At 38.8% G+C, this 14937-nt stretch overlaps 1 pseudogene; it reads right to left on the reverse strand.

The window, feature by feature from the left end:
• LOC109083940 overlaps positions 1 to 14108 on the reverse strand; it is a 121674-nt pseudogene extending 107566 nt beyond the window's left edge.
• Between the last annotated feature and the right edge of the window lie 829 nt (positions 14109 to 14937).

Here is a 14937-nt window from a genome sequence, read left to right on the forward strand (position 1 = left end):
TGTTTGGGGTGGGTACGATTTTGTATTATATTTTTTAAATTGGTTTATTTTTATTTAATTTTTATTTAGCAAGGACAAATTAATCAAATGCACTGATAAGTGACAGTAAATACATAATGTGCAATAATGCTGCTCTTTTGAAAAGACTGTTAATAAGAAACGCTTCTTGAGAAGCAAATCAGAATATTAGAACGATTTATGAAGGACCATGTGACACTGAAGACTGGAGTAATGATGCTGAAATTCAGCTTTTTCCATTGCATTAATAATTTACAAACTACTTTTATAATGCATTATAAATAAAGACCCAGTTACTTGACATTGTAATAATATTTTACATAATAGACATTTCTTTCTAGGGGTATCGTGTGAGGGATTTCCCTTATGGTAATTTTGAGTGGTTCAACCGCGCGGTATGCAGTATTATCGCCATACATGTACGTATATATATATATACAAACGCGCGCGCACACACACATATATATATAATCTGTGCGTGTATGTGTTACGATATAACTAACGAGGTCATATTCAGAAGACTTTGAAACCAAAACCAAAAAAAATATATATATAAAATATATGACTCGGCCTGGAGGACAGACGCAAGTAATTGCACGCGCTCAGTCGATCTCTCTCTCATTCACTGTCTGTTTAAGCTTGTTAAGTGCAAATCTACGGAGCCTCTGTACAAATCAGCATGGTACACATTATGTTATCATTACTAACTTGTTTAATATTCAGTCCACATGCATGAAGTGTAAAACGAGAAGGGCATAACCATACGAAAAAAGAAAACACGCAAAAATCATGGTTGCTGCGGATCTTGAATTCCTTGGTTAGCTCGTCAATAGTGCAGTTTTTCAATATTGCGGTAATCGCGTCAGCCCTATTTCTTTCATTTGATTTTGTTGTGGAATTATAACATTCTTGACAGGTTTTCCGTCTTGTTTAGTAGGGGTGCTCCGATTGATCTTCTAACAATCAATATCCGCCCACAAAAAAGTAGGGGTGCTCCGATTGATCGGCTACCAATCACTATCGGCCGATAATCATGTTGGGATGATTGATCGGCGGCCTCTAAAAAGGCCGATCTCAAGCTGATGATGCTGCCGTGTGAGGTTTGGCTCGACATGCAGCGACACCGTCTCAGTCTCTGTCCGGCGCGGGTAAAAATAATTATAATGCTGAAGGTGATGTATTCACCTTCATTTTTCTTCAATAAATAACTTATAAAGTAATTTTGAAAACCTTGTGTGTGACGTAATTTCCACAAACAGCGTGAGTGAACATCACTGTGTGCTCTCTCACTCCTCTCTCAAAATACGCAAATGACTTCAAATCACCACACATCACGTCTGTCTATAAGAGAGCTGCAGCTGCACAGTTGACAGGAATTGTCACTTGCAGAGTCGAGGTAGTGTCACATCATCACTAAAGTTTATAAATTGCATTTCTTTATTCTTATTTCTTGTTTAACATTCAGAGCTCGCATTCTCATCCTGGAGACCACTGCGCTCATGCACACTCCACAGCACACACCACATAATGCCAGGTTCACATTACTCCGTACTTTGCAGTGCATACGTGGTGTGTATATTTTTCCGCGATCGTGTTAATGTATTAAAGCCTTCACACTGCCCCACGGTTGTGGTCCAGCAGTGCGTTCAGGAGCGGTGCGTCTGCAGCAGTGCAGAGTTTCCGCACAGAGTATATTGCTGCCCGCTGCAAGCGAGAATGAAAGTAACAATGCATTGTTTGTCAAATATGACCAAGGATTGAAACAAAAATGTAGAAATTACACCATAAATGCATATAATTAAAGTCTACTTACTGTGTGTTCCCATTCCTTTGTGGAGATAGGAAAAACAAAGTTGTTTATAAAACTGCAAGATTGCTTTTAATAAAGATGTAAATGCAAAAGAATGGAGATAGGAAAAACAAAGTTGTTTATAAAACTGCAAGATTGCTTTTAATAAAGATGTAAATGCAAAAGAAAAGGCAGTAGAGCTGACTGTTTCTGTCAATGGTAAGTTTGATATAACGTAAGAAAAGTAGTTTAAATGTTTTGCTGCTTGCTTGAGCAACTTAATATATAAATTTAGAAGTAAATGCAAGAGTAAATAGCATTGAATAATGTGTTACTTAATATTTATTGTGTTTAAAAATGTCTGTTAAAGATTTTATTACCTGTACTGTTTAAAAAAATAAATAAATTCAATGCTGAAAGCATTTTCAGTGACAATGTTTTGGATTTGGAATCAAAATAATGGATACATGATGTGTTTGTGGTAAACAGCCATGGATCAGTAGCGGACTCTTGTGTGAAAGTTGCTCCCCCTCTCACTAGAGTCACCTAAGAGGGGAATTCCCCCCATTTTCAAAGATGAAATTCAGGCCCTGAATAAATGTCTAAAAATCCTGATTGGTATACTATCACTATAAAATAGTTCTAAATGATAAAAAGAAGGCTTTACAAAGATCAGTATCGGTGATCGGTATCGGCAGATACTGCTTTCTGTGATTGGCAAATGGTGATCGTCCTCAAAAATCCTGAGCGGAGCACCCCTAATGTTCTGCGTCATTCAAACAAGTGATAATAGTCTACAGTTCTACAGTGATGTTTCCCTTATGAGATTGCCCCGCTTATTAATAACGTTAACATTGTAATTCACAAAACCTGAACTGAGTTGTATGCTATTTAAGAGTGCAGATTTTCTAGATTCAGAGGTTTTGTACATGCCTCTAACAGAATGTAGCCTGCAGGAAGGATTAGTTTCGGTAAAACAGATCTCTGGCAGAGCATGTGGCCATACTCCACTCAGGAGAAGAAGAGAGACTTGGGAAGACAGAAGGAAGAAAGGCTTGTCTTAACTGCCATGTTCTAGAGGCAGTCCTGAGGGAGCTCAGGGGAGTCTGTCTGGGCCTGTGTTGGACACAGCTTGTAATAGAAATACAGAGAGCCAATCAGACGTACAGATCTGCGACAGAGGGAGTGAGATGGACAGTAAAAAGATAGATAGGGAAGAAAGATTCCTTTGGTACGTGTGTATAACAGAGTGAATCTCTGAGACTAAATCATCTCTCTAGAGAGAGTGTAACACAAGACTTCGGCTCCAGCAGTGGATGAGGCACGTAAGCGCACTGAGAGAGACGGTCCCCTCCTTTAAACATCAAGTACAGCAGAAAGAATCAGGAGGGTCACAAATTGAATTAGACGGAAGAAAGGGCCAGGCCTGGACCTGCAGGGAAACAGCACTCCAAGATACACAATTACTGCTTGTTTGCTTTATGTGTGTGGGGCAAGACGTGTGTGTGCTCTGTGTGTCATATTGATGTGTTCTGTTTGCAGTGTTACATCATAGCCAGCCAATCACAGCTCATACATGTGACTTCATTCAGTTTAGAAAACAAATAAAGGAGTTGTTGTGTTGCTGAAATATAACATGACTGTACCATTTATCGAATATTTATCAAACTGGCTCAACATTTGAGGATTTTCCCCTCCTTGCTAGCAGTTCAGATTTCTCCTTCAAATTCCCTGTTAACATTTTGCACCAGCTCAAACATAAATGTGTTAGTATGAAAGTAAAAAGTATAGTTGTATGTTAGAAATGTAATATGCTTCTCATTGTAAATGTACATTTTTTTATTACGTATTACCGTTGCAATTTAAACATAATTATATAAAAAAGAGAATTGTAAATCAAATTTTGTTGATGATTTCCTTTACAAAGACTATTTGTAGCTCATATTATACAGCAAAGACACTGTCATGAAAACCGTTCCTAAAAAAAATAATAAGAGTTCAGGTTTGGACAACATTCCAAATGGTCACAGAAAACCAAAGGTTTAAAGTAAGCATTAAAATGGAATTTTATATATGGTTTTCTAAATGCATCTTTTAGATAATGCATCTAATCTGATTGGTTAAACTAAAACCCCACCCAAATTTATTATAGTAATTTTTTTTTTGGTCTTCAGTTTACATGAAATGTACGTCCACATATGGAACAGAAAAAGATATGCTGCTTACTTCGAGTTTCATTGAGACCCAGTTTTCTTCTTCGCCCAAATAGGGCAAGTTTGTTTCAACATCAGTATGAACACACTCTCATACTGGTCCTGGGCCAGCGTGCCATCATTAATGGTGTGAGACCTGATGTTCTGTGCAGTAATTGTACAATGGATTCAGGTTCAGTACAGTGACCGTGCTGATCCAACCACCTGAATTAACACAAAATCTCTACGCTTCCAAGTAACAGTTGATATAAATGTTTGAAAAAAAAACAAAAAAAAAAAAAATAAAAAACACCCATACGCTTCCATAAACCAATATGTAAGTTGTGAGAGGTTGCTAAAAAGCATCAGTTCTGAAAACAGGAGGGCCTCAAAGTGGAAAGGAGCCAAAGAATGGCTTTAAAATCATAACGAATACAAACCCAGGTTGTAAATAACGAGGGGAGAAAGAAGAGCTAAAAAATCGGACATGTAAACTGAAAGTTTGTTCTTTTTAAGAGGGTGGTTGACTGCGTTTGTTCGAGGGCTTGATTGTGTTCATGGTGGTACAGGTACTAACATGTTATGGCATAAAAATATATAGAAAAACAAACATTGATGTTTTTCACATTAATTTACCTTTATTCTACAACCACTCCCTGTTTCTTCTCTGATGGAGTTCCTGGTTTTTACGAACGCCCCTCCCTCAGAAAAAAGCAATAGGGCTCACGATTGGTTAGCTGTCCCCAGTGTGTTGTGATTGGCTAAACTGCCTAGTGCAGAAACATCACTCGTCTCACCTCAATATTCAAGTATTCAAGGTTGTCAATATTGCCTTATCAGTCTGAGCCCAAATGAGACCCAGAGAATATTAGTCAAGAGAGGGTCGAGCAGAAACCTGTGCAAGCACGGCTCTATAGGACATTTCAGAATGGGGTATGGACATTCCAGATTTGTTAGCATTTTTGTAACAGTAAAAAGTGCTTGCCTTGCAAAATATATGCTTGTGGTACCATGGCAAATGCATGAGCGTCCATGTTTACCTCTTCTTGTAACTATGTGAAAAAAATATCTGTCGGTCTATACACAAAGTGAGAGCTAACGAGTTGATGAGAGAGAGATAGATAGAGACAGAGAGAGATGCAGAGCAGAGCAGGGGACACGAGGAACAGGATTAAGAACCACTGCTTTTATGATTTTAAAACTGTTCCATTAGAATCGTTAGAAGACAGAAATCATGATTCATATATGAATAGATTTTTTTTCGTACACACCTAGATTTGACAGCATGGCAACAACTCTTCCTCTTCTCTAAAAGCAGCGCACATGGCCTCACCCCCTTTATTGCATGTTTCTAGGGGCGGGGGTTTATGTAAATTTCAGGGTTTGTGATGTCACCAACCCGGGAAGTAACTCCTTGTCAGTCCTATGAGCCATTTTTTTGTAGGCATTAGACTGCCATAATTTTAAAATTTTTAAACATGTCTCCGTTTGTATTGAACTTTCAGCATTGTACACTAAACTAAAAAAGTAACAGTGAGAAAAAAACAGTAAAATATACATTTCAACCACCCCTTTAATTTATTCTCTCAAAAACCAATCATTATGATCTTGTAAAATCCTAGATATGGAATTTTAAAAGTGTGATTTATAGACCTGTGAAAAGTCATGGAAGGTAAAATCTTAAGAAGTCAGGAAAAATTTCCATAGTGAACATAAATTGCTAATTGTGAATAACAACTATGTTTAAAGAAAAACTTTTTATAATCACAGATGATAGGAAAACACAAATTCAAATATTCTTTAAAAGAAGGATTTTGGAATTTAATCAATTGTTTAATAATGATTATTTAAACACTAACCCTCCTATATAATATTATACATTATATTTGTGTAAATAAGTTTGACCACTAGCAGCTTTGGCATTACACCAGAAGTACCAAAATCACAGTCTAGATTCGATTGCCTTTTGATTATGAGGGGCCTTGGAGTCAAAAAGGTTGAGAATAACTGGTTTAATATTTTCGCAGTTCACACATATTTGAACTTGTTTCCTCATTGAGCTCCTCATTATGAAACGAGCGAATGCCTTCGCTTTATGACCATTCACTACAACAGAACAAAAGACACTTTTCCACATCCAACTTCATTTTAGCTTCCATTTCATATCTGTCCCCGTCTCTAAATGGGAATTTCACAACACATCGGTAAATATGCCCATGTGTGCACAGAGCTGACAGTAATTGCTGTGTCGTTTTTTACAAGTGTTCTAGACAGGGAAAACAACGATCACACGAGTGCCCTATGGGCCCACGATCACATCTCTGGCCCGTGGAGCGGCAGTAGAAAAGGATCATGATCCTTGGCTTTGTCCTCTGACTTTTTAGTGACGCCTCTGTGCCGTGTCAAAAAGGCCCCAGGGCTGAGGACGATAAGCCAACTCCAGGGATATAGAGTGGCATATGAGCCTCTAAGCCAAGAAGCCTCGTCCGCCAGCCCTCCTTTCACCATCTGGCCCTTCCAGAAAGGTTAAAGAGGACTCGAGCAGGAAGCATTGATTTCAATGATTTGGAGACCGGTTTAGTTGGAAAAGGATTAAGGAGGTACTGCTGCTCTGGCAGTGGCAGGGCTAAATGAAAGGTCTGGTTACTGTGTGTTAATGGCCATGTGCTTGGTTTCCGTGCCTAGATGCAGGAGGACGATCCCCACAGTAAGATTATTCTCTACCTGAGGAGAGTAAACACTCACACTTGCCAGTTTCTTTCTGTCTACTTCGGGGGTCATCTAGTGTGGTTTGGGCGAGTTTGGGGTATGGGTAGGTGATGGTTAAGAAACATTTCCATAATAGTAATAATGCTTGAATGTGCCTGTACAGTGGAGAGGAGATTTCTCCATGTGGATTGTGGATGAATTGCTCATGTTTGGAATAGTTCATCCAAAAGAGAAATCATTTTCTCATCATCATTTCCTTCCAGAGCTTTTGTTCTTCTGTGAAACATAAAAAGAGACATCCTGAAGACTTGCTTCCATGTGATTGCAAGGAAAAAGGACCCAAATCATGATTCATCAGTATCTTTCACGCTAAAATTTATCTCAACATCTAGCAGGAAGAAGGGTATAACCACACAAATGCAAAACGCCCATGGTCTGGGTAATCGTATTAATGTTGTAAAGATGAAATTGTATATGTTGATAAATGTTAATCTGTTTTATACTAAGCAATACCAAGTTCCGCAGAACGCCTGTAAGACTTTATTTTTTGTTATATTTTTTCATGTCAATAATTATGTTTCTTCTTATTTTTGTTATCAGTTATGTAGTGTTTTATAGTGGTTGTCATTAACATTATATCAGATTAATGAAATATGTTTTAATTAAATAAATGATACAATTTTTGCCACTGTTTTACATACAAACACAAGCAAAATCCACATACTTAGGTGGCCTTAAACATGTTAAGATGAAACTTCAGCAATTTCAACAATTTCAAGATTTCATATATCTCATATATATATATATATCATATATATATATATATATATATATATATATTATAGATACTATATATATATTGTATTTTATAAAAAAAAACTATGCCTATGTAGCTACAGATGGCTAGTGGAGATGTCTATAATATGGGTCTGTATAAATAATGTTGTTAATTAAGCAAAGATTAATTAGAGTATGTTTTCCAAGAAAATACCATTTTACTAACTTTCTGCTTCAGTCAGTTTCACATTTAATTTCAGGTGTTTACTAGCGGTTTCGCATGGTGCTATTTATTTGGGAAATTTACGTACAGGCAATTTCTGAGTGAAAACGGCTGCAAAGTAAACCCTACACCATTTTTTTTTTTCAGTGACTTTTTATATCCCACTTCAATAAATAGAGTCAACTGTAAGTAGTTTGATTGCCCTAAAATGTAAACAGCGCTGCTGACACAATCAAAACCTTAGTATGCTTATTTCAATCTTCACAACCAGCCTCACACAGCAAAATTGCAACTTGAAGTGGGTAGGACTATATAATTGTGGTAGGTGAAGGGAGTGTGTTCAGAAAGACCAGCTTGAAAACAATCACCATTTCACCATTCCATTTGAGTGCTGCTAGCGCCACAGTAATGACGGAGCCTTCACCTTCAAGATCTCTTCATGTTTATAGGATGGACTCTCTACCATATGCGCTAACCCGAACGCCGCCCTCTGTATGTTAATCACCACTGATATTCAGCACCCAATCAAAAGTGCCTGTTCCCGGATGCGAACACGGGGCAGCACGGTGGAAAATCGCTGTCTTTGTTTTCCGTTCTCATTTAATTTTCCTTGCAAACAGAGATCCGGCAGGTCCATGGCTCCTGTTTTAGTCCCATTTCACACAGATTTAATGCCCCGGGGGAGAGGAGGATGGATGCGAGGAGCAGGCCGGATTCTGCTCCCTCTGCAGTCGCCATCTGGCTTTAGGAAGTTGAATAAAAGTGCCCTTACAAAGTCTCACTGTCGTGCTGTCAAGAGGGGCAGCAGGGGGTATCTCGCAAAAATGTCAAAAGGGTGTATTATCTCCCCACTTGTGTGCAACAATGTGCAGGGGCCATGAGGTGTGAGGGTTACGGAAGGCGAGTAAACACACAGGGAGAGTGAGAAGAGGAGGAAAAGGCGATTTAAAAAGGGAAAAAAAAGAGACAACGAGAGATATGATTGTTTTAAAAAAATCCCCCAAAATATAATTTCACTTAGGACAACATAACGTAAGAGCAGGGGTCATTTAAAAAGTGACGTTCCACAATTCAAAGAACAAAAAGAGAGCAGTGCTTGTGCAAAGGTCACACGAACATAAGAACCGATTTGCAATTTAGATTGTGTTAAAAGGCTGGGCCAACTCCCCAGATTCAATTTTTATTTTCATTAGGACGATGTGATTCTTCCAACACTTTCTAGTCTGCATTCCACTTACTGATTAGATGATGAAAAGGAGGAGGACAAAAGGAGAAGACTTGTGCTTCACATGGAAGCTACAATACCAAAACACCAACAAAACAAGGTATCCAATTTCAGTCATTTCCCTATGGACCAATTATAACTAAAGATTTAGTATGTTGATTACAAATGTCCTCCTCGTTAAACATGAAAGGGCTTTCAGTGTATGCTTGTTCAATACAAGTTTCTCTTCCAAGTCAGAAATTACTCCCCTACAAGCCACTGTACTATACTTGATACGCAAGCACTGTGGCCTCTAATTTATAAAAATTAACAAAAAACTTTGCTGAAAACCTTTTGTACACAATCTGCTACATGCCTTCTCTCTTTGATGATACAATGAAATTAACAAGTAAACGTAAGAATATTACTAATATTTCAACACTGAATATTTACCGGACTGAAAGCAACTTATAGTTTTAAATTGATCATCCATAAATCATTTTCAGATTTTTATGTTCAAATGTGAGTATCAACTATGATTTTGAGGAATATTTATTAGTTGGATTCCCCCCCCCTCACCCTTCCACAATAAACCCAAAGATTTGATCATAAAACTAATTAAACTAACTAAAGCATTTAAATATAATCTTACTAAGACATATTTTGGGAGATACTGTATGGTTGGCAAGTGATATTCATATGCATTTATTAAGTTTAATTCATTCGTTATAAAAACAATTGTTTTTATATTGCACTGATTTGCATTACAAGCATCAGAGTTTTAACTTTTGGGCAATATAATTTCAGCAACTGCACCAAATTGCATATTTTTGCTTAGTTTGGGTCTCTCTGTATAAAATTGAGGTGCTTTTACCAACCTCCTAGAGCATAAGCTCCATATTCTTACTATTCATACATATTAGCCATGAAAGTCTGATTTATCAAATATGATACTCAGCAAAAACACAGATGCAATTTTAGACTGTTTCAATAAATGAGAAAAGGAATGAGAAAATGAAAAAATAAATAAAAAAACTCAGACACTTTTTTCATCTGCTAGACTTTATAGGGTTAATGAATTCAAGTGTCTTCTAGGGCTGCCCCGGCTGCACCTGGGGCGGAACCTGGTCATGTTCAAGGGAAGACACCCTGGGCCCCCTTCACATCCACAAATAGAAGCTGTGTGCAATCAACATCAGTCAATCAGAGATCATTCTAACTGACAAAAAGCCTTGTAAAAAACAAGCCTGTCCCTTCTAAGCGCTCCTGGGAAGAAGTATTCTAGGTAGCCCGATGTTTGACTAAAGGCCATAAGATCCTGGTTCCCACTGCAAGCATATCTGGCCAAGTGAACCTGGCTGAATTGACCACATAATTAAAGTGACCCAGCTCACAGATTGTTTTTGTGTTATACCTCCTGGTGAAGGGCAGACGCATCTCAAATATGATTGCATGATAATAATAGACTATAAAACATGTATAGACTTTGTTATCAAATTTCTGTCTAAGGAAACATAATGAAAAACAAAGTAGAACATGGTTCTTACTTTGTATAATTGCCTTGTTAACACAAACTTTTTGCAGGTGGACTGAAAAAAAAATGATGTTGCTTAAAGTTTGGCCAAGTCAGATTGAGCTTGCCAGTTTTGTGTGCAGTATGCATGGCAGATGGTCAGTGAAGGGGACTGTGGGCTGCCCTTGCAGCCTGAGGCTGCAAACTAGGGAAGAGGTAACCAAAACAAATCTCAGCTTCGTTCGTTTTCATGTATTTTCCTCAACTCCCGCTCATGCATGCATATGCACACATTTAGACAGAATGGAGAGTTATGAATTTATTTCTTCCGGGAAAGTTGCTTTTCTGCCTTAGGTTGTCTACAGGCTTTTGGATTTTGGACTGGGAAATGGAAGAGTAATTTTAGGAATGGTTCTAAACACTCTATGTTAATATGGATTATGCATTGGTATTTGTGTACCATCTGAAGTCTAACTAGTTTATGTGATGGCAGGATATGTACTGAGCATATTTCATCCATAGTAATGCTTCAGTTTTTAATTTGTAAACTTAAACCTTTAAAATTAAAAAAAAAAAAAAAAAAACGACACACCACACATGCAAAACAATATCTTTAAGTATTTATAATTAAGGAAAAAATTAATACCCCAAAAATTTAATTTGCTTGAAAATGTACTCATCCCCAAGATGTGAGATATTGATTTCTTCATATGAACAGATTTTTTCAGGAATCCACAAGACTCCAGGCCATCAATGAATGATGTTTGTGAATTGAAAAGCTAATACAATCCATTTTTACGTGTTTACCTTTAACAACCTCAGTTCTGAACCAAACTACAGACCAATCATAATACTTTTCCTCCGTGAAAAAATCCCCCATCTCCTGTTGTCCCTCTCACACCAACAAATCCACCACATATTGGTGAGCAACTGGTGAGCAAGTATGTAATGTCTTAATTTCTCCAAATCTGTTCTGATGAAGAAACAAACGGTCATCACAATCTTTGATGCCTGAAAATCTCAAATTATTTTTAGTGTGTATGAAAACACTTTTAGCCCCCCATGGACTACATTTACAATATCACACAGCCAAGTGTAAATTTATATTTCCACAAAAATATAGGTGCTTTAATGGCTAAACTAGATTTTAAAACTTAGGTTTGTTTTATAACATTATAAAATGCTATAAGAGCTGTTGGGCAACATTATTAGATGTGACGAATACAACATTAATTACATATTTTAGACTGTTACTAGGTCTCCGGAAAATTAGTTAGGAAATATGGATTGTTTTTTGTACTGGCTTTTCAGGAGTGATTATGTGTTTTTAATCATCAAACGCTGCTATGTATTTTCGTGCTTGTTTCAGCAACCATGGACAGAGCCGCAAAAATCACTCTCACATGTAAACCTCTAGAAAATTAAACAAATACATAATATAAGGAGGCAAAAGGGAGAGTGATGACGAGAGGGGGAGAGGGAGGGATGGGGAAGGGGGAGGTGAAAACAGGAAAAAAAAAAGGAAATGAAAAAACAAAAAAGGATAGAATTGCACAGTCTGCTGCACAACCACTGAAAACACTGGTAAGGTAATTTACAACAGTGTCCTGCATTCCAGGTTTTGGCCGGACCCATTTTGCCCTTGTTTTCGTCATGCCACCATCACAGGAAAAGAAATATATAAACTCAAAACTGTAATCGTTTTGGGAATGGATTGTTTTCAGATGGCTTTTTCTGTGCTGTGGGTGCTGCAGAAGCTGCTCATTTAGTTCTACTACTTACAAAAAAACAAATCTGGTTCAGGTACAGACTAAAAGCAACAGTCCTATTCCATGCGGTGTGGCAAACCGCCACCATTATTCATCACTCTTGACCCGTGCCGCGGGCGCGGACACCGCGAGAAAAAAGAACAAAAAAAGAAAAAAAAAAGAAGTGGGAAAAAAAAAACCTTAACAATGACTGTAATCAGAATAGCCTTCCGGGGATTCCGCAGAAAAGAGAAAAAATCACTGCTGCTCTATTAAACGTTATTGAAATTCAATAAATCAATGCGCCGCTACACCTCTCTCTACACTCTCTCTCACACACAACCATTGGTTTTCCTGTAGCTTCCTAGATCGCGTGTTTTAAATGAGAGAGGACACTGGCCCTCAGCTTCATCATCCGTCCACACCTTAGGTAATTGCCCTCTTTGATAGGAATACCTTGGATTATTTATATATTATATAATATTTATTTAATTATAAAAACTCTAAACAAACTGAAGATGGTTGGCGTGGTTTAAGTCCTGGTTTCTTTTTGCCTGCTAGCTGGACACAAGGCAGTTGACGGAAAACCAACTCCCCCTAGATTCCTGGCTCTGAGTTAGAATGGGAGAACAGCACACAAAACACTTTAAACACTGCAAGGTACCCAAATATGCACCAATAAACTACCCATGGAACATTAGTACCATGGTATTTGCCATGGACACTTATATATAGTGATGTCACTATATATTAACTCTTTCTTTGATTCCCAGGAACTACCATCGATACTGTACAAATGTTTGTCACTTGATGCACAACTCCCAATAACTCTATATGTATATCCAATTTGATGATTTTTTTTTTTTTAAATATATTAATTAAAAACCGTAATTAATCAAATAATTATCTGGGGGCTTTTTTTATATTGTCTAATCTTAAATACAAAATGGCTGAAAATTTCTAGCTAAAACGGGCGACGTTTGCTTTGAGGTTTCGGTGTAGCTGTGTTCTTCAAGCTGTCATTTTTGTGTAGCTTGCCCATCATTTCTCATTTGTGTCATGAATCATCCATTGGTAGGCTTTAGTTGATTAGCATAATATTTAGGAATCACACGAACACATCCCACAGGTAAAGACATACTGCTTGACGTTCCAAATAAGCTCCTTTCCCTTTATCCCAAACTTGTGCATTCAAGTCCCAAAAAATCCCCTCCCGTAATCCCAAGTGCGCGCGCACCGTGTATCCGCGCGCGTTCCTCCGCGCGCAGATGCAAACGCGGATGAACACATGTAAGAGCGTTTTTCATATGCTTTAACGTGAAAGAAATGTAACAGCATACCTGCTAGCTTCGTTATAAGCCGTCAACAACAAACAAACCAACACCATAGGGAAACGGCAGCAATACGCCTTACCGTGCCATCTTAACTTTCCATACCACGTCCCCGCACCGAATAATATACATCGTTTTCATATTTCAGAACCAAAAGCTCAAAACTCTCGGTATTTCTCCTGAGCTCCGTCCGGTCGTTAGTTCGGTTGTGTAAGCCTGAAAAACGCACTGGCTGGCATGCCCGACGCCATTCAGCCATGGGTCCCGGCTACAGGTCAAATTGTCGGGACTCGTAAACCCGTATAAACAAATCCAAAAGCGAGTAGGAGTTACATAAAAAGAAAGTATAGAATCGCTCAGGTTCCACTCGGAGATGGCCCGAGCACACGGCTCACCGCCTCGTCAAAAGTCAAGCAGTTTTTTGGGAGAGTCTGGTCAGGATGACAAGTTTCAAGTCTCCACAGAGGTTTTGGTAGAAATTGCCTATAAAATAAAAAGAATCTGCTCTTCTCTGATGGCTGGGTTGAAAAGTATATGGTTCGTGTGCTCCAGCCGTGTTGTCCTCGCGTCCCTCGTCAGTTTCCGCCTCGGCGCAGAACCACATGGATGATCAGGAAGCAAAACGGTGATAAAACAAAAGAGAGGCTAAGGACAGTTCGCCATCTCTGGGCCCTTTCCCGAATACGGTGAATAATGGGATTTTGTTCGTCCTCTAGTGGGTGTCACGATAGCAGATTTTTAAAAACCTTCATGCTTGTGCTGGCCGCACACGTTCCAAGCACCCCTGTGTCATATTTCAGGAAAAGCAGCACAGCACTGGCGCCCACCGACTCACCGCGACGGCTCCTCTGGCCACAAAATGCATTGATTTGAAATGTTTTCTTCCCGTTCAACAAGCGCTCCCTGGCAGCTGGTATCCGACTCTCTGGGCTATATGCAAGCCAAGCGCGGGTCTAGTATCTCCGTATGTTCCCGCATGGCTCGCCGGAGGAAAAAACGCGCTTTCTGGTGTGACAAACATGCCTCCATCTGTTCCCGTATCTCCTCACAGGGAAGGCAGACGAGACGCTGAACGAGCTGCTCTTTCCCTATCTGGGGCGGTTTGCCCTTCGATCTTCTCTGCTGTTCATCATCATCATCATCTTGGGGTCCTGTGTTAAGTTGCCGCCCATGTTCGTTCTTGAAACACGTTTTGGGGTGCTGGGTCATTTGCGTCATCTCCATCCTAGCGCAGTAGAACACAGATCTACAGACTACAGGCGATGGATATCCGCGCGCGCGCACCCGCACTCACGACCAACTCACTGGTACGTGTCAATATGAATAGATCACACATAAGAAATGCACATTTCCCCGTACGCGTTTAGATTCACAAAGCCGTCACAAGCCCCTTGCCCTTTCCTCTTGTCCATCATTCATAGTCCACTCATCTT

The sequence above is a fragment of the Cyprinus carpio genome, chromosome B9 (assembly GCF_018340385.1).
Source record: "Cyprinus carpio isolate SPL01 chromosome B9, ASM1834038v1, whole genome shotgun sequence".
NCBI classification, from domain to species: Eukaryota; Metazoa; Chordata; class Actinopteri; order Cypriniformes; family Cyprinidae; genus Cyprinus; species Cyprinus carpio.